This window comes from Ylistrum balloti, unplaced genomic scaffold, assembly GCF_031769215.1.
Source record: "Ylistrum balloti isolate Yb309-2 unplaced genomic scaffold, AGI_CSIRO_Ybal_v1 Utg369740, whole genome shotgun sequence".
NCBI lineage: Eukaryota > Metazoa > Mollusca > Bivalvia > Pectinida > Pectinidae > Ylistrum > Ylistrum balloti.
Genome location: NW_026781950.1, coordinates 1,638,520 through 1,655,174, shown reverse-complemented (window position 1 = coordinate 1,655,174; position 16,655 = coordinate 1,638,520).

The following is a 16,655-nucleotide window of genomic DNA, read 5'->3' as shown; positions in this document are numbered from 1 at the left end:
AAGTTCACAGAGTCAACTAGCTTGACTTCTATCGAAAAGCTAATATACGCTGAAAATGGCGATCTCATTTAAAAATGAAGTTTCTTAGTATACTCTTACTTCAGAAGAAGTCAAACGTCTTTAAGATAACACAACATGCTTTCTTAACATGATTATAGTTTTTTTGAGCAAATTAAGTACCCAATGCCCCCTTTTTAAAAGCCAAACTATTGTTAAGAGATTTTGCAACACACTACTTCAAATATTCATGACTTAATCAACAGATTTTCAATATAGCTCATTATATATATATATATATATATATGGGTATCTGTAATTTTAAGGTCGTCATTCTGGTCTCAATGAGAAATACCATATTTCCTTGCGCGATATGAAGCTGGACTTGTTTCATACTCGTTAGTTTGCCTATTGGTTCCGATGTTGTATACCTTGTTCTCACTTGTAAACCTGACATTACTGGGATTGACTAAGGTTTACGTGGCGGGTGTCATCAATATGCAGAAGACACTTACTCTTCCGGAACACCTGGTCTTATTCTCCTTCTACTTTGTTTTGAGGAGTCTCTCTCTCTTTTGTCCATATTTTACCCTAGTTTTATTAAATCTGAGTTTACATTAAGTTAATATGTTGCTGTTTTCTTGTTTGTTTTAGTAAGATAAACACAGGTCCCCTAGTACGTCTATCGGTACAATGTACTAGGTAGGATTTGCTCCAGATAATGAATGATAAAAACATTGAAAACGTCTATCATCACAAAATGAGTTATGTTAAAATTATTTCATTGATCACAAAATCTGTATCACACGACTTCCCTGTTTTAAGTTTTTGTGCAATACATTTATCTCCTTTATAAGTGTTGACTTTATCTATAATAGTATTTGTAGATGTTTCTATAATGGAAACACTAATTCCCAAATTCTTAACTGAAATTAATAGCTCAATACAGAATGATTTTCTTTGTGTGATTTAGTGAAATATAGGTTGAGTTTAAGCCTATGATCAATGTAGGCTACTGTAACGATTAATCATACTTTTCTATGGAACAGGAGACCTGAATCTAAGACGACAAATCTAGGTGTATTTATTACCTTTACTTGGTGCGCCAGCACAAGTATCAAGTAAAATTCATTTTGTCTGTTCCTGTAGCCATACCGATGTAAATACACTACGTTGCACGATCATAAAATAGATGTCAACACAAAGGTACTCTTAAATGCACACGGGTCCAATTACTAGAACCAAAATCAATGATATTTCAAAAAGACATGAAACACGTTGAAAATAAGATTTTACCGAATTATCTGTCAATAAAACGGATACAATATTAAGAATGGTTAGTCATGATTTCTCTTCTTGTAATTCTCTAGTTGAAAGTCATTATTTTCTTTCCCTTTTTTTAATATGCTTGATAACTGAGATCGTTTACAAGAGTTGTTATTAACGAAACCTCTCTGAAGTATACTGAACAGTATAAACGAATGACATTTTAAGGTATGTATGTTGTTTATTAAATTTTGCTTCACGCACAATTAAAACAGAAAAGACGTAATATGATTAAGGAAGCCCTCCAGGTAATGAACATAACTACAAGTTATATTAACGGCCCAAGTTATTGCAAACTCTCCTGCCACCGGGCGATCATTGTCATCATTACTTCATCATGAAACCGAAGGTCAAACCCTGAATACGGTTATCTAGGGAGAAACTAACAATAAACAGACCAAGAGGATAGACAAACCTCTAGCAATTCACTTTCGATCCTTTACAAAGTGGGTAACCTGTTGACACAGATAAAAGGTTTGTTTTAAAGAATTATTATTTGTCGTGCTTTATTTAGCATGCTGCCATGAGTAGGAGGCAGTTCTGGTCAGTACACGGCCAAGATATTTTACTATGGTACATTTTTGTACATGTACATGTTTTTTTTTTTTTTTTTTAATGACCCATATTGTTAAAGGCCGAGTGGTTAAGACGGCACCGGTGTCACGGGTTTGAGGTCGACGTGAGGCAGTCACCAGGAACTCCGGCTTTACCCCCGTAACTAAGCCTAACACATCCTTGAATGACTCATATTGTTAATATGACGTAAAGAAACAAAAACCTAAGCTCTTACATGTATAAACCCTTTAGCCTTGGCCGTATATCTTCAAATAAATGGAAAAGATACAGAAACTTTTACAATAAGATTTTGACGTCGTATAACATTATTGTATACTCGCTTTGATTTTAAGCCAGTTAAACGTTAATGGTATCCAAATGAAATCTCATTATTTTATAAGGACACGGAATACTTATAATGATTTTCTGAAAAACAATTGTATAGCCTTACCATATAAAAGTTTAAAATATAATAATACACACTTTGGTTTCGGTAGCCGAAAATAAAGAACTAAAAAAGATTGAAAAATGTGTAATTTCTTTTGACAACCTTGAAATACACGACTCCTTGAAGAACTCAAAAATAGTACAAATTAGATTTCTGAGAAGAAAAAAAATGTGATTCATATAGAGGTGGCCAGATAAGGCAGTTCAAAATTGCAATTAACGCCATCTTTTTACTGTTTTAGCCAGTGGATAAAAGGATGGAGTTATTAACACAATTTTCAAGACAAACCTGTCACCGTTATTATCTTAGAGGCATATTCATTCATTAATGTGCACTGCAGAAAACAAAACAATTTTGGAAGCAGGGAGTCCTACTACACGTCACAATTAGTGTGAAGGGTTCTTCAAAACTAATCAATGTGATGGGAAATGTTCCCTTTGAATCGGAGAAACAAAACATGGACCAATCCTCTACTCCTCTGAAACAAAACAAAAATTCTATAAAAATCATTTGAATTTTTTTTCTATTGTTGTAAACCATCATTTTATTCAAGGAACGATTTGGTTTCATTGCTTTGGGAGCTTTGCTTTCGAGAAAGAGGAGAGGTGCTACACATAGATGTTATTGATCTGTAATGAATCGATTTCATGAACAAATACGTCCGAATCAAAATCATATACATCACAGAATCAACAAAGCATTGGCATTCCTATGAGAACCAACTGTGTATCTCTCTTGGCTGACTTGTTTTTGCTCATAAGAGCCTGAAGAGTGCACAAAGACCTTTCGAATTCCTTCAATTTCAATTTCAGTTTTACTGTGGATGTCTTGTCTTTATATGAAAAGAACATTGTTGACCATTGATCATCGTATATGCATGTTACCACCAGAATCGGATATAAAGGGCGCAGCTCTTATGGATCCGTCAATGAAATCGATATTTTTACGACGAAACCAACATGGACAGTTTTCCACTAAGCTATATGATAAACGCAATGATTTCCATTTCTTCTTTTGGAAATTTTCCATTTCTTGATAGCAACTGAAGTCTTTGATCTTTATATATCGCATTTGCTGATATTCCAAGTCTTCTTCCCGATTTCATGATATTTGTGTAAGGCGTCGGCGACCGACAGACAAACTCCAAACACAAGGTTTCAGAGATGCAGATAAATGAAGATTATAAGGACGGTTCACTCTCGGCATAGTGATTTCATTGAGAAAGATTTTTTTGTACGACACGACTAAGATGTACATGGAAGGTGTCGCAAATAAACAGAAAATCTTTGCGATCAACTATGAAATCCCAGAAACATGTTGCATTGAAAAACATTGCAGGAACTTGGGGTTAATTTGTAATTGCTGTGATCATACAATATCAAATATTGAAGAAAAACTGTATTGACGAATGTTTCTTGTTTCGTTTAGCAAACTGCATATACGATAAGAAAAATTAAAAACAGATCAGAAAAAAAACTTTAGTAATAAAAATTGTTTAACTGAAGCACACTTTAAATCTTGAGATAGGTAATGGGGATTTCAAAGTGTTCGTAGAATGGTATTTTGTAATTATGCCTCTTTAGTGAACTGTGACCCTTTTCAAGAGTCACATGTTGTTGTGTAGTGGAGGAGACAACTGAGTGAAGTCATAGAATTCTAATTGTCGAAATTAAAAGATAATAACAACAAAAATTCTTCATTCACACCTTTCCTGGCCTCCCTCTATATATGTGATCATATAGAGATTTTTGCTACTAAGTATCGAAAACACCCCAGGCCTAGTGACAACGGTGTGATGCGTTTTGTACAGAGTCCAGTGACCGAAGTGAAGGACGGTCTTCGAATCCCCTATTTATCCCTAAGGCTTACATTACTGACAATATTGAAAGATAACAAGAATTGACCAAGGATGTAAAATTATTTCCTAATTTGAACTGAAATCCAGACCATCTGGAGCCAATGGGGTCTTATCAAAATACTTAAGATTCGGTCATACTTGTTGACAGATATCTTAGATCAAGCTATCCATGAAAACAAAATACATTGTCATAGAAACATTTGTCGGCAGAATCTGCTTTGGTTAAAATGCAAATTTAACGATGAAAGTTGTACCATCGGTACTACGTTGTCCAGTAACATTTAAACCTTGAGGCATAGTCTCACTACACTGTACTATGATAAACACACAAGATACATAACAATACGTCTAGTCAGTAACATCTAATATACCGAACCAACTACAGTTTTATATATACACAACCTACTATTGTTATAATACACAACCTACTAGTGTTATATATACTTAACCTACTAGTGTTATATATACACAACCTACTAGTGTTATATATACATAACCAACTATTATATATACACAACCAACTAGTGTTATATATACACAACCAACTGCAGTTTTATATACACAACCAACTACAGTGTTATATATACATAACCAACTACAGATTTATATATACACAACCAACTAGTGTTATATATACACAACCATTTCCAGTTGTTATATATACACAGTCAACTACATTTTTATATATACACAATCAACTGCAGTTTTATATATACACAACCAACTACAGTTGTTATATATACACAACCAACTACATTTTTATATATACACAATCAATTACAGTTTTATAATTTCACGACCAACTACAGTTTTATATATACACAACGAATTGCAAATTTATATATACACTGCCAACTACAGTGTTATATATTCACGACCAACTACAGTTTTATATATACACAACCAACTGCAGCTTCATATATACACAATCAACATCTGTTAAGGTATTATATCTACAACATAAAACATATCCATATCTAAAATGAAGAATTTATCAATTACACTTATTGTAATCAAAATCAATTATAGATATTATCTCCCTTTGATATGTTGCCAATATTGAATTCAATACATCTTATATTTTTCAAGTTCTTAACATCCACGTTATTAGATTACGATAACCTGCATAGGGTTGCAGACTGTCAGCTCCCGTCGGGAGCGATACCCTGACGGAATAAAGCTAAGACGTACAGCTGATTGTTAAATCGATCCAACTTATCAACTTATTTCCTCATTATTATGATAAATAAATTATAACACTAATGTCATATTAAGTTACTATCACGGTGCGATGGCATCGTAAAGTCATATCATACAATCACCATTATGTTATTATTAGAGTATAAATGCCATAATGATATATATCAAAATGCTATTATTGTTCTCTCCTACAATGGCCTTCAAAGAGAGTGAGCGAGGAATTAACGTTAATTTGATCACTGATAAATGTGCAACTATTGTGAACAGGAATACTATTTAACCCTGGTGTCAAAAATGTTTTGTAAGAGAAATCGAGTCGTTATCCAGGGTTATGTTCATATCTCATCATTTGTTCTTAAGAAAGTGTATTTTATATTAGAACATCTCAGTGAGGTTTTCAAACTACTTCTCTAACGAAACACTATTACTCCCAAGCAAGTAAAAAAAACACTTGCCATAGAAGGGAATAGCATAAATAGCATTAACGTTTAACAATTTAAAAATCTCCTACAACGACACGGTGAATGTTTAAATAACGGTAAACAAGATTCATTTGAAGTTATCAAACACATGTAATCCGGTGGGGTTGGGTGGCAGAGCTATCAATTAATGTTACTAACAACTTTTCAAATCAATTTACTTCCAGTTTGTATAATTGCTGAGCAAAGTTGCAATTAAATAACATGCATTAAACACAAGGATATCAACAGTAATAAATTGTAAAAATAAATAAACAAAAAATAAATCTTCGAACCTCGATTCGTTAACAGATTTGGGTGTTAATAAAAAAGTATAAACAAAGAACAAAAAGTAAAATTATCTTAATTCACCGAAGTTCGATTCGGTAACACAGTTTGAGGTAGTAATCTGTTAATATACAGGCGATTGACATCCATTGTTTAACCTTCCCTGAAGTATGGAGGTTCATCGGTTACGTTGATATTTGATATGATGCTGTAACCGATGAAAGTTCATACCACTATGAAGGCTAAAATCAGGTGTTGACTTTCAGTTTACATATTTACATTATCCAATCCACTTTATTCGTATATTTTCATGATTGTTTCAGTTACCTTATCAATTTCAACTGACACTTCACTGACAGAAGGATAATGAATTGCAAAAATAACAGCTTCCCCCAAGAATTCGCATATACATGCTCTGATATCATCCAAGCCAGAAACAATAAATAAGTTGTAGAAAATAAGTATATAAATTTCGATAATTGTTGTATTATTTCTCCCAGTTTTATTTTTGTTAATTTTCAATTTAGCTACAAAACGTTCTACTACTGGACAATAAAACATACCTTGTGCACCTTGTTCTCACCTGGATTGACCAGGGTTTACATGGCTGGTGTCGTCGATGAAGCAGAAGAGGCTTACTTTTCCAGAACATCTGGTCTTATTCTCCTTGTACTTATTCAGGAGTATCAACGTTAATCTTTGCTTCGTTCATATGTTGCCCTAGTTCTATTGAATTTGAGTTTTGATTATACTTATGTTGTCATGTTAGTATTTTCTTGATGTTTTTCCTGGTATCATCGAGTTTGTGCTTGAATGAAGTTTCTGTTAACATGTTAACATAAGCTTTGCCCCTTTTCCTTTCCTTGGTTTTTTGCTCCTAAAACAATACAAAATTAGTTTGTATGATCTTAGGCATATAAAGAAAGCAGTAAGATTTCAATTCTAAAAGATCCGTGAGTATTGTTTTTTTTTTTTTTTTTTTGTTCGCTCTGAATAGGGAGAACTGAACATAGATTTAGCATAAGGATATACACATGCATCGATATAACGAGCATTTAAAAACATTTCTTTAAAAGAAAACGAGTTTATTAATAAAGTAACTTACAAAACAAAAAAAACAAACAAAACAAAGACACAATAAAAAAAATGTGGTGGTGATGATTGGTGTGTATTGGTTCATATCAAGCGAGCGGAATGCAATGATACATATCAAACAGAAGTTTTATAATATCTTTTCCCTATCATCACATGTTGTGACTTTTAAGTGAAAAAAAAATCCTCTTTCTTGCCACAGAAAAACATAAAAGGTAACCTATTAAATACATAAAAAACGTAAAAAGGAAGCTTTTTGAAAACATGAAGTGACACAAAAAGGTAGCCTATTAAATACATAAAAAAAGCATTAAAAGGAAATCTATTGAAGACATAAAATGACAAAAGAAGGTAGCCTAATAGTTACTTAAAAACAAAACGTAACATACAAAAAGCATAAAAAGACATAAAAATATAACCTATTAGATACATCAAACGGTTTTCTATTAAACACATCAAACAGTAACCTATTAACTACATAAAAAGGTAGCTTATCATATGCATAAAACATAAAAAGGTAGCCTATTCGATACATAAAAGGTAACATATTAAATACATATAAAAGGTAGAATATTAAATACGTATACAAGGTAGCATATTAAATGCATATGAAAGGTAGTCTATTAGATAAATATAAAAAGTAGCATATTAAATACATATAAAAGGTAGCATATTAAACACACATAAAATGTAGCATATTAAACACACATAAAATGTAGCATATTAAACACACATAAAATGTAGCCTATCAAATGCATATAAAAGGTAGAATATTAAATACGTATACAAGGTAGCATATTAAATGCATATGAAAGGTAGTCTATTAAATACATATAAAAAGTAGCATATTAAATACATATAAAAGGTAGCATATTAAATACATATAAAAGGTAGCATATTACATACATATAAAAGTTATCAAAAGTAAAATCTACTTTTTCGTCATGAAAGTTGACATTGAATAAGATCAGCTTCGTAAACTTTTTTTTCAACTAAAAAAATGTATATTTGTTATTGACAGGGACAGAATTTGAATAAATGCTCTATTTCAACTTCATACGGTTTTTGTAGATACATTATGTGTGCTTCTCCATTTCCAAGCGTGCTCCACACGATGATATGAAAATTTGTTCCGGAAACAAAACTATCTGTTTATTGTGTAGTATGTCAACTTTTTGTAAGGTCTTTTGTCTTTATCTTCAGAATGAAAAAAAAATGATACAGATTAATCCATCGTTTATTGTACAGCTATTCTACCGCATGGTGAAATCAAACTGACGCTCAACAATTTTAAAGATACTGATGTTTAAGAAGAAAAAAAGTATTAGCATTTCAATATGATTCATAATCTTACGAACATTTGAAAACGTCAAAGTGCCATAGCATACTGGTCTTGTTAAAATTGAACGACCGACATAATTGAGGAGTAATTTAGGAAATCTATAAAATATCATCTTCTACGGCTAACGTTACGTAATATGGTGGTGTGTTGATGTCCAACAGAGCCTGTTGTTGATAAATTGACGCTCGTCTAATAAATTAAATATGTATTACCAGCAGATAATAACGGTAGGGTAAGAAGATTCAAAGTAAAACCGAGATCAATGTTTATGTTACCGCTCGCTGGCACAGTCGAGTTTTGTGATAACACAAAGGTAATCACCTTGCCGTGTGACACAAGATACATCATTTCGGTGCAGCTAAGAGTTAATTTAATTTTCACCAATTCGAGATAATGGATTAGTATGCACAAGGACATATACGAGATATAGGTAGAGAGGACAGACTGCGTGCAGGTAGAGATCTATATCATCTGTTCGATCAGTTTTTGTTTTCCTATTCAGTTCAGGGTTATATTAATTTAGTCAGTAGTAGCAATAGGAGGTTATATCCAGAGTTGTGTTTCAAACAGTTTGAGTTTCTTTCGAAGCTGATATCAAGCGACGCCCGGTGCTGTTATGGTTGTGTCCTTGGGCAAAATGCTTTGACCCTGTTACTATCGATAGCTTGCGTTTTGACTTTCTCTTCATGAAGCCACCTGTAACATGAAATCCTGTCTCAAATTGTTCCTGACTGTTCATGCGCGACAAACAAACATCTGTCAAAGTTCACCGGCCCAAAGATTATAAAACAATTAAAGACATACACACACACACACAGAGAGAGAGAGAGAGAGAGAGAGAGAGAGAGAGAGAGAGAGAGAGAGAGAGAGAGAGAGAGAGAGAGAGAGAGAGAGAGAGAGAGAGAGAGAGAGAGAGAGAGAGATCTTTCCACCAAGCTATTCTTTACTGTTATATAAAGATTATCATACCCCCAAAAAGGAAACAAGCAAACAAAACAAAACAAAAATAACAACAATGAATCACGTTCCTTCTATCTTATAGATGCTATTCCATAAGCCTGTTCATTACCATTTTTAAATAACATGTTATTATATACAGGCTAACCTCGTTATCTCGAACTCAAATGAACAATGTGAAAACCTCGACATAACCGAGTACTCGATTTAAGAGAGTTCGAATGTGTTGTGTAACGTTTGGCAGGGACCGACGAAATGCTTCGAATCAAACAGGGCATTTGAGTTATACGAGTTCTGGATAACGATGTTCGACTTCCAAATCGCAATGAGGAGATACTTTGTTCACGAACTAGATTCCAAGATATGACGAAACCGATCGTGGCTGACATTTTCATGCCATACCTGATCTGATTAAGTCGAGGTAAACGAGAAGTAAACAAATTCAGTATTCTGCGTTGCTATCATTTTTCAGTCATGTTTGTTGGTATGGTCAATGCATGAATGAATGTTTTATCCGGAAGTGGTTCTCGCTTTGTTTAATAGATGGTGTTCTCTTCTCTTGTATCCAAAACATAATCAATATTTTGGAATCACACTTATACGTGTTGTATGTTACATCGACAAGTCTGAAAATCATATTCAAATTACGGAAAGTGGTTTTGAATGTTGATGCAAATGCAGATTTGAAAACTCCAAGAAATAACAAGCAAATATCAAATTATATTCTTGAAGGGAAACAAAAAAACACTCGCAGCTATCACGTCAAACTTATTGACGTTGATCACGCTAGAATAAAAACAAACGAATTTATCAATCGTAAGATAATAAGGGTATATGTCAAAAATCATCCCTCTTACTCTTTGTCAGAATAACCTAAATGACACGCAAGTAAATAAAACCTATTAATACAAATTTAGAGTTAGATACAGTACATACAAACCATGAATTAAACTTTATCGTACAGCTGTTTCGTCCTTCATCAGTGATGCTATGGACCTAAATTTGTAGATTGAGAGGCGACTGAGGAAAATCCAAAGTGATTGAAATAACGTCAAATTGTAGACAGGGAGGTACACAGGATAGGCTAATTTATTTAGGTCTTCGGGGTCTTAGAGTATTTCCTTAGCGAAATATCATTTTCGAAGAGTTTGCATTAATAGAGAAAAATGTAGCAACAACGAGATGAGACAAATGTCATAATTTCCCTGTTAGTCATATAACGAAGGCATTATATTTTTGTTTTTATGTATGGCCAGATAGAAAGTAGAGTTTCAGTAGAAATCCGCGTGAATTTCTATATCATAGTGTTTTTAGATGTCCATTTAAAGGTTTGTTTACTACAAACGACAATTCAGAGCCATCATGGTATATGGAAATATATCACACATTTTATTTTTTAAACTTTTAGTTAAAAATTATACGGGTGACAAGAAAGATATATATATATATATATACCTGATACCATAGTTGATATATCTTCCAATGCTATGCTGTTAAGAAACACGTCTTGTAAACCCTTTCCCTTAGATTTTATTTTCATTAATGCCTGTGATACCGGGCTCGGTATTAGTGGATGGCAAGCCAATTAATTTCTATAAACGGCTCAACCTCAAAAAACTTTCCACGAAATCAATAGTTAGAGTGGTAAGTTGTTGAGTTCATTCAGTATTTAGGTCAAGCCGCACTAAGTATACCATATTTCTTAAGGTAACAATCAAATAGACTTTTTCGTGGGTTTTTTGTTTGTTTTGTTTTTGTGTGGGGGGGGGGGTATTGTTTTTTTTTTCTTTTTGTTTTTCCTTTTATTGTTTTTTGCTTTTTGTTTGTTTGTTTGTTTTAAGGGATTGGGGTTGGGGAGAGAGCAAGGTAACATCTGCTGGGTCCTCTAAATTGGCAGGCACTGTTGAGTTATCCGAGTATTCAATATTAAGGTGAGAACATCGAATGTTAGGTGGAAAGTTTGTCCGGGACAGACGACATATTTCGAATGAAACGGGGTGTTGGAGTTATACGAGTTCGAGATGACGAGGTGAGGCTGTTTTCACTTGTTTCTCGCTATAACAAACGTCTGCATTTTATACCACATACTCCATGTATAGTTTTACTTTAGAAGTTGTTTTGATGTACTCTTTAAAGACAATGGACCAAAACAGACTGAGAAGAGGGACAATATTTCTGATTATGGATTTAATCACATAAGATGGTATTAAGTGTTTGAAAAAAGGAGTTTAATTAGCCTTACCTGGGCTAATTGTGCAGCTTCCTCTTTTGAATCTAAAAAGAGAGAGGCCATGTGGATATTTCCCAATAGATATCATTCTCGGGTGCGATTCTTAAAAAAATATTTGTTTTGTTTTGGGCCTAATTTTTTTTAGATCCTGGAACTTCTGTTTATATTTCATGAGTACACGGATATAGATCTATTAATGACGCATGCAAATTGTCAACCTACTATAAAATCGGTATCTTTACCATGGAAATAACGATATGTGTGGGAGGAATATGATCGTTATGAACCAAGTCGGTAGCATTGACAAGTTCTAGATTTTAACTTCGTCGCATTCATTTGTTTAAATTGATTTGAAACAAATATATATACTGCCCTTGATAAGTCTCTAAACAAAAGACTCTTGCAGCTGACGTGTGACTGTCGCGTATCACATTACTTCCGTGGATACAATGTTATTTCCACCTCTATGCGTTATTTATAGTATTGCTTGGGTCAATTCTTGTCTGCTCTTAACGGCTGACGTGCTAAATTTTAAAAACGTGTACAATGCATGACACCTTTCTAGTGAAAGTTGGCGATAATTACCTTATGGTTTAGTGTTTGGAGAACCCCTGTTTCTAACACTAGAGCCGGCTAGGAGATATGTTCCAATACTCAATGCCGTTATACATGAAAAAAACTGTCTGGTTTTCGCAACAAACGTCCTCACACCATTTACAATGCAAGACGAATGCGTGTTTTACAAGTTAAAAAATTTTGCTACAATCAATAATGATGCACCATGTTTATGTGACAAAGCTATTACCGATTATACCCATGTGGTGTTGTCGAGCAATCATACTGCACAGGTAAAAAAATCAAAACACTCCGCAACCAATGCCAATTTATCACTATGTTATTGCGTGTTTGATATTTCCTTTAGATTTTACTCGTCAGAAGATGATAACATTGGATATTAAGCCTCATTGAGAGTGAAACATTCTGCTTAGCTATGTAATGTGGCACATCTCACTATAATTCAGGAACTATGCACAATTTTTAGAATTTATATGGCTTATTGTTGCTTTACGTCCTATTAACAGCCAGATTTATTTTGAATATCTTTATTTTTCAGCTAGACACAACAACACATTCATTTTTCATCCCCTTTTTTAACGTTTCCATTCCAGTTTTTAATTAATTTTATTTTTTTTTTTTATTATTATTTTGAACCTTTAAACTCTGTTTTCGGTTTAGAAAAACAAACAAAACACACAAATCCAATGGGCACTTGACGTTAGATCAACGTTGAAAAAAAACATCAAAATCTAACTTTGTGTTGACGTTAGATTTTGGTTGAAAATAAAAGCAAGCTTTCTAGACATCAAAACCCGATGTTGGATAGACGTTGAAATTGAATCTTTTCTAGAATAAAGACAGTCATCATAATGAAATACATTATTTCAACATATTATGACAAGTAACATTTAAAAATCTTTCATGAAATACATCGTATACATTGGAAACTATTTCAAACGACTCAAGAATAATGTTGGTTAGGTAAGACAGTGTGTAAGTAAGGCCAGGGATGATGATAGTTAGATAAGACAGGACCTGAGTAAGGTCAGGGATGATGATAGTTAGATAAAACAGGACGTGAGTAAGGTCAGGGATGATGATATTTATATAAGACAGGACGTGAGTAAGGTCAGGGATGATGATGGTTAGATAAGACAGGACGTGAGTAAGGTCAGGGATGATGATGGTTAGATAAGACAGGACGTGAGTAAGGTCAGGGATGATGATGGTTAGAGAAGACAGTGTGAGTAAGGCCAGGGATAATGATAGTTAGATAAGACAGGACGTGAGTAAGGCCAGGGATGATGATAGTTAGATAAGACAGGACGTGAGTAAGGTCAGGGATGATGATAGTTAGATAAAACAGGACGTGAGTAAGGTCAGGGATGATGATATTTATATAAGACAGGACGTGAGTAAGGTCAGGGATGATGATGGTTAGATAAGACAGGACGTGAGTAAGGTCAGGGATGATGATGGTTAGATAAGACAGGACGTGAGTAAGGTCAGGGATGATGATGGTTAGAGAAGACAGTGTGAGTAAGGCCAGGGATAATGATAGTTAGATAAGACAGGACGTGAGTAAGGCCAGGGATGATGATAGTTAGATAAGACAGGACGTGAGTAAGGTCAGGGATGATGATAGTTAGATAAGACAGGACGTGAGTAAGGCCAGGGATGATGATAGTTAGATAAAACAGGACGTGAGTAAGGTCAGGGATGATGATAGTTAGAGAAGACAGTATGTGAGTAAGGTCAGGGGTGATGATAGTTAGAGAAGACAGGACGTGAGTAAGGTCAGGGATGATGATAGTTAGATAAGACAGGACGTGAGTAAGGTCAGGGATGATGATGGTTAGAAAAGGCAAGACGTGAGTAAGGTCAGGGATGATGATAGTTAGAGAAGACAGGACGTGAGTAAGGTCAGGGATGATGATAGTTAGATAAAACAGGACGTGAGTAAGGTCAGGGATGATGATAGTTAGATAAAACAGGACGTGAGTAAGGTCAGGGATGATGATAGTTAGATAAGACAGGACGTGAGTAAGGTCAGGGGTGATGATAGTTAGAGAAGACAGGACGTGAGTAAGGTCAGGGATGATGATGGTTAGAAAAGGCAAGACGTGAGTAAGGCCAGGGATGATGATAGTTAGATAAGACAGGACGTGAGTAAGGTCAGGGATGATGATGGTTAGATAAGACAGGACGTGAGTAAGGCCAGGGATGATGATAGTTAGATAAGACAGGACGTGAGTAAGGTCAGGGATGATGATAGTTAGAGAAGACAGGACGTGAGTAAGGTCAGGGATGATGATAGTTAGATAAGACAGTATGTGAGTAAGGTCAGGGATGATGATAGTTAGAGAAGACAGGACGTGAGTAAGGTCAGGGATGATGATAGTTAGAGAAGACAGGACGTGAGTAAGGTCAGGGATGATGATGGTTAGATAAGACAGTATGTGAGTAAGGCCAGGGATGATGATAGTTAGATAAGACAGGACGTGAGTAAGGTCAGGGATGATGATGGTTAGATAAGACAGTATGTGAGTAAGGCCAGGGATGATGATAGTTAGATAAGACAGGACGTGAGTAAGGTCAGGGATGATGATGGTTAGATAAGACAGTATGTGAGTAAGGCCAGGGATGATGATGGTTAGATAAGACAGTATGTGAGTAGGGGTACGGATAACGATAGTCAGATTGTTTGTAAGTAAGCTCAATGATACTAAAGGTCAAATAAGACACTGATAGTCAGAAAGGACAGTGTGAGACTGATGGTTGAAATAGACAGGGTGTGAGTAGGGTCAGGGATAAGGATGGTTAGATAAGACGGGATGTGAGTAGGGTCAGGGATAAGGATGGTTAGATAAGACGGGGTGTGAATAGGGTCAGGGATAAGGATGGTTAGATAAGACGGGGTGTGAGTAGGGTCAGGGATAAGGATGGTTAGATAAGACGGGGTGTGAGTAGGGTCAGGGATAAGGATGGTTAGATAAGACGGGGTGTGAGTAGGGTCAGGGATAAGGATGGTTAGATAAGACGGGGTGTGAGTAGGGTCAGGGATAAGGATGGTTAGATAAGACGGGGTGTGAGTAGGGTCAGGGATAATGATTTTTATGTAAGAGAGGTGATAAGAAAGTCAGTGATAATAATGTATGATTGGGAAAAGCGTGAGCAAAGTCAATTAAAATGGTAAGGAGAATATATTAGTAAAAAACTGGCATAACGGGCGCCATTCTGTTTGTCTTCCATCAGATCCACAGATACATTGTAAAATGGAAATTTGAATTTTATAACTCTAAAAGTAAAATTGTTGTGGTTGAGAATTATATACCAAGTCAGCCAGGCCACACTTGGATGCTTGGTCCCGACCACATTGTTATTGCCGTTTTTCAAACTCACCTCGGTACAGTAGTATCCTCTCGGGTGTCGAACGTTGAACGCGTGTAAGCTGCATGTGCTAAAGGCAGAAAAACACTGCATTCTATTCTTGGGATCGACCCATCGTCCAGTTTAATAAATGCTCTAGTCAAGGCCAGCCTCTACAAGAAAGTGGTTTTACCTTCTGTGTTATATGGGTGTGAACACTGGGGTCATCTTGGCTAAAAAAACTTACTTTATTAAGTCGTTTCCAGCATTACGGAGCTAAACTCATGCTCCGAGTCCCTCAACGCGCTTATTCAGATATTTTCGAACCTATGCTAGGGTTATTTTGCATTTCTGCGGAAATCGACAAGAGAAAATAACTTCATCTGCAAAAACTTGTATCGTTGGATCAATCCTTCCTCGCAAAGCGTATTTTTACCGTTCGCTTATATTCCTTTTTGAAAGCGCGTTCTGGCAACTGTGATAACTACTGCTCCAAAGGGTACTTCCCGGATATCGTAAATGTGCTACAAAGATATAACTTGGAACCTTTCCTGGATTCGTATCTTCGAAACTACGTATTCCCCTCCATGATACAATGGAAAACAGCTGTTAAATCTGCCATAAATTGTGCTGAAAATTTGGCTCTAAAAGCTCGAATGTCCATAGACCACGATTTCAAGATCTTTAGCAAGTGTCATTCCTCTTACAAACCGTATATAATGTGGCTTGCAGCAGAATCGCTAGCAGACATTCGCGTGCTTTACTCCTTAACCTCTACCTTGTCCACACCAGCTATTCCAGCCCGTGCTGTGTGCGCTCTTTGTTCCGAGCCCATCAATGACGTATTTTCTCACCTCTGCTGTTCCTGTGGTAATACTAATGAACCCCGTAGAAGCTTTCTACAAGAAGTCCTCTCAGACTTTGGGCCAATTATGTACCGATCGCTTGTAAGTGAGGATACGCTTTTAGGCCTGACG